This window comes from Lepidochelys kempii, chromosome 2, assembly GCF_965140265.1.
Source record: "Lepidochelys kempii isolate rLepKem1 chromosome 2, rLepKem1.hap2, whole genome shotgun sequence".
NCBI lineage: Eukaryota > Metazoa > Chordata > Testudines > Cheloniidae > Lepidochelys > Lepidochelys kempii.
Window position 1 is genome coordinate 172,228,944 of NC_133257.1, and position 5,430 is coordinate 172,234,373.

At 36.7% G+C, this 5,430-nt stretch overlaps 1 long non-coding RNA gene across 1 annotated transcript; it reads left to right on the forward strand.

The window, feature by feature from the left end:
• The first annotated feature begins 208 nt into the window (after nucleotides 1-208).
• On the forward strand, nucleotides 209-4,788 carry LOC140907258 (uncharacterized). Its single transcript, XR_012157426.1, has 2 exons — nucleotides 209-344; nucleotides 858-4,788. It is a non-coding gene; the product is annotated as an uncharacterized lncRNA (long non-coding RNA).
• Nucleotides 4,789-5,430: the final 642 nt, after the last annotated feature.

Here is a 5,430-nt window from a genome sequence, read left to right on the forward strand (position 1 = left end):
GCAATGCTGCTCCCACTCATGAGAGAAAACTCAACTGTGGTTTCCAGCCATAATGTAATGGAAAAAAAGGGCACACTACTGACTCTAAAATTATATTAGTTGAAATGATATAAAGTACCTAGCATATTTTGAGCTTTATTTATCTACTAGTGCATTATGGGCAATGAATATTTAAAAATGAAAGCAAAACCAGCTAAAAGTTTCACAACAATGAAGACTTTGGACGGTAGCTGTTCGGTCGTTCTAAGGGTGAGGTTATGCCAGAGAGACTATTATATGAGCCATACCAATTCAGAGATGATAACAAAGATGAAATACTCCAGCTTAATTTTCTTTAAATATAAGTGAGTATATTATATTTTGAATATGAAACTACAAAAACGTTACTCCCCCACATTTTTGCCTAAGCCTTGAAGAACATAGAGGGTGATCTCTTACTGCATGCAGACTTCTAAAAAGCATAAAGCATAAGACGCAACAGCATGTGTTAAGAAAAGATCTTCATCCTTATTATTGTATATCATGGCTTTTTATTTTTAAGTTAGAGCTGTAACATTATTTTAATGTCTTTTTATGATCCATTGTCTACTTTTTTACAAATAATTTATTACACAATGTTTTCTAAAAAGCCAAACACATTAGAGAGAGGTTTAAACCAAAACCTAGGTTCCAAATATTCCCAACTTTTTAATATTTGAAATTCAGATCTGGATCTCTAGTTGGCAACTTAAGCCCATCTCTAAATATGGTAAAATAGAGATGGTCTGACCCTAGTAAGTTTCATGCTGAAGCCAGCTCTTTGGGTCAAGCTTTTGTGTGGGGAACAAGGCATAACTCAATTTCCCCCATCATTGCAGGTGAGACACTGCAGGAGGAGTGATTAAAAAGAAATTGTGAATCATGTAATGGAAGAAAATTCGGAAAGGAGACACATAGGAAAAGTAGTAAAAGGGTAAGATAACAGATGAAGGGAGGAGAGTGTAGAAGAGTCATGAGGGATACAAATGCAGAAAAGGAAGAAAAGGTAACAGCTTTATTAATGGTGACCCTAGCTTTGGTACTGTGTATTTCTAATTACACAACTTTCAAATAGATTTATAAAATCATTTTTGATAGGGAATGGGGAAAAGTTACCAAAAATGTATCTTTGGGATGTTCACTGGATTACAATGCAGTAAAGTCATTAGTTTGCTTTGTGGAGTCAAAGAGTATAGATACAATATTGATACATCATACATTAACTATAGTTACGCTATGCTAGTATACTAATGTAATATACAGCGCCTACTTGAAATGATAGTACACTATATAAGTCCATTAATTAGCATTGAAAGTCAAGACTGAGCTTCAGTAGATCAGGATGGAACCTTAATACTTCTCAGGACGGAGAACACATTCATTTAAAAGCTTGGGCTCTTTTACTTTTAACAGTTGAGTTTCTATATAGATATTAATTGCAGCTCCGTAATTAATTTCCATGAAATCAACAGGAACTAGGGGTACACAGGATTTGGGATTTTCTATGTAGAGGCCACCAGAGACTTGGGTGAGCATGGGCTCTTTTAGTCTTCTGTTCCCCTGAACTTATGCCAGGTGTACTCTCTTAACCCCCTTAAGACAATGACTCTGGTTTTCCTCAGGCTAAAATAGGGTTGGCAAGGCTTTCCCTTACTTGGGGATTTTGGATGGCCTTTATACAATTCCTTCCTCCATAGCAACTACATATTTTTGTACTAGATTGTGGTGTCCAAGAGGGCAAACAATCTCCTATACAAATTACAATGGTACTCCACCCACCACCACCAGGAGAAAGAAAATGCTGCAAGCTACACCCCAAATTTCTCTCCATTCAAACTCAGTAAAGCATCTCTGTTCACCTCTGTAGCTACCCCGTCACCAGCTAGCAATGCAATCTGTGATCTGACAATGAAGCTGGAGTCTTTCTGCCTCAGACACCATCACTAGTAATAAAGATTCTGCAATTAGAATTTAGCTGACAATTCTGTTGATGATTCACAAGCCTGAATAGAAATTAACTGAGCTGGTTCTGCAGTGCCAACAGGACTAAGAATTTGTTTTAGTCAGCAAAGCAAGTGGGTGAGAATCAGAGATAGAGCAGATGTGTTGTGTAGGACGGTAACATTTTTATAAGCACACGTAAAATAGTATCTGTTTGTAATATAAAAATGTCATTAATAATACAAGTATTTTCAGTTTAGGTGTTTTGTGATTTTATGATTTTTCAAAACAAAATCCCTTGTCTTCAAATCAGTGCATTTACCTAACATTTTTGCTTGTTTTATGGGAATTCAGAATATAAAATAACATTGACATAATTTTAACCCAATATTTTGACCCCAGCAATGTTTTATGTTTATTTGTCCTTGTTGTATTATTCCTATTTCATAACTTTCATTGACTTCCTGCACTCATTTAAAACACTACATAATCCAGAGGGAATACCCTGTAAAACACCACTCTACCTTCCTGTAGACAACAATAGCAGGAAAACCCGATGAGGCCCAACCAACTAATATGAAATGAGTGATTTTTCTGAAGTTTAATTATTCTGATTTTGATCAGAAGAAATAACTGAAATTAGATATTTGCTGCCTGCAATAAGAAAAATTGAGCAATCGAGAAGTGAAGCCTGTGCACATTTGGTTTTTTACTTTGGTCTTTGTAGGACAGACGTATGGTATTGCTTTAAAGTAATATAAAAAAATCATAATAGGATAATAATAATACTTCTCACTTATATAGAGTGGCATCATACAAGGGTCTCCAAGTGCTTAAAAAAGGTATATAAGTATCATTAGCCTCAATAAATGGAGAAACCGAGGCATAAGAGGGGTGAGGTGAGTTGGTTCCACTACCACACAGGAAAGTGAAGACCAACACCCAGGTCTCCTGCGTCACAGTCACTTGCCCTATTGTGTCATCAAGCATTAAAAGTATTAAGGAAGGGCTGGAATTGAATGGTGGACCTCTGACTTCCATGAATTGGTCTAAATGCAGCTTGGCAGTGACTGAAAGTTGTTACCTATTTTATGGTTGATCGCTGATGTATGAAAAATGACTCGATGGTCTCCATTAAACTCATAATAGGCAGAGATCCACATCACAAAAGAAATAAAAAAGACCACACTGTGCACCTACCTTGGCCCTCTCAGCAAATGAAGTGAGGCCAAAGATTGAATAAGCGTAAAGATTACATTAGCTTCAAAGCCTGTAGAGAAGCCCCTCCATGACTGAGGCACAATGGTGAAGCCAGGACAGAGGCATCTACGCTGTATTTGTTCTGTGGATGGAAAACTTCACCCTTCAGCATCTTCCAGGTGCGCTACATGCACTTTAAAAAAACACAGACAAAAATCTGAGCTTTTCAACCGCAAACTACAGCAGTTCATTTCTTAATCTCTATTCACACAAGGTGAAATTCTCCTCAAATGGCTGCACAAGATCCTGTGCATCATTTAAGCCCTTAATTTGAGCTTTAATGGTCCCTAGGGCTTGTGGGTTCTTTGAGCTAGGGTGAATTTCACACTTAAAATATGCACAAGTCCTCTCCTATTTTCAATGGGCCATATTTACTGGCCATGCAAGCCAACACAAATCCATTTCTGTCAATAAAAGGATTACAGTATATTTGCCCTTATACTAAATTAGAAGTCAGGCTGATTATGTAGTTAAATATTCTTATGTTTAAGTAATTTTACATACAAGAGACCTGTTTCAGTGATTAAACAAATACATTATCATCTGCCTGACTTGTGAGTATAAGGATAAAAACATTTTAATTCTTGCAATATTTAAAATAAAAAATCAGTACCATACAGCTGTGAATGCAACATGTTGTGCTCTGCTGTGTTGTGATTTTGCCCGGTTCTAGTCACTTTCACAATACAGGCTGTGTTTACACTGGCAATTGTATGACAAAACTTTTGTCTTTCAGAGGTGTTAAAAAACAAAAAAACCCTGAAAGACAAAAGTTTTGCTGCGAAAGTGCCGGTGTGAACAGTGCGTTGTTGGCAGGAGAGCCAACAGACAGCGACTACACTGTATGACTTTTAGCAGCACGGCTGTAGTGACACAGCCCTGTCTCTAAAAGCTGTGTAGTGTAGACATACTTACAGAGTGGATGATTTCACATTCCAGGGGACATATGTGGGTTGGGGTCGGGTGGAGGGGGGTTACATTTTCATTAGTTTTATATAGGGAAGTAGGCTTTCTTAGCAAAGAAAGATTAAGGCCTGATTGAATGCATCAATCAATCCTGGCCCTGTGCTCCGAAGTGAGTGATAAAACTCCAGAGTCCACAAACACACACACACGTATATATTTTGTTCTATTCTTAAGTGCTATACTTAAGTGGTTTTCTGAATCAGAGTCCATAGCAGTTGTGGGCAACCTGCGGCCCACCATTGGTCAGTGTAAACAAATTGTCTCGCAGCCCGCCAGCGGATTACCTTGATGGCCCACAGGTTGCCCACCAATGGTCTATAGCATTAAGATATGATAGTGTGGGATTTTTTTATATAATTGGGCTTAAAATAAATAGGACTTGCATCCACACACAAATCTAGATTACAAAACTACTTGTTCTGTAGTATTTAGTACTAAACAATTTAGGGTCAGCGGAGAAGAGAAGATTTCAACCAGTTTAAATAACATCTGAATCTGGCCTTCAAAGCTTAAATACATAACTATCATATACCTGGATTGTGTGATAGCCACAATAAAAGTACGTGAAGATAACTGGAAGGGTTTGACTTAAGCCCACAAGAACTAGGGGAAATATATTCAGAAGAGCACCATAAATTTGTTTAATCCTAAAATTATATCTACCACCCTATACTTGTTCTAGACAGTATTTCAGCATAAATTGATAGACTTTCATGCAACTTTGTTTTACAATAGGATATACATATATTTTTAAAATCATCAGAAAAATTAATTGACACCAGCTGTAACCCCAACTCTTCCAAGCCATTATGATCTATTATGTATTTAATTACATTTTTAGAAGCGTATTAGAATATTTGGTAATAAAGTAATTGGTATTTATTCTTTGATGGCTGTTACAGACCACTGTGTAAGCACATAATTGTGAACTTGTTGAAGTACATTATTTACTTACTAGCCCAGAATAGTAGTTCCTAAGTATCTTCACGAAGATCCCTTGGCAAGTTTGAAAGGGTAATATTTTTTCTTGCATGACTGGAACAGCTCTGACTATGGATTAATGTATCTGTGGGTAGAACTTTTTTTTGAAAATCTGTTACATATAAAACAAAATCAGAGAGAAACAGCTGACAACTAAGGACAATGAGTCAAATAAAATAAGTACCTCAATAAACGATATTAGTAATTCTGAGCCTTTACTTGCAACCCTTACTCACTTGAGTATTCTGATTCAAATCAACTGGA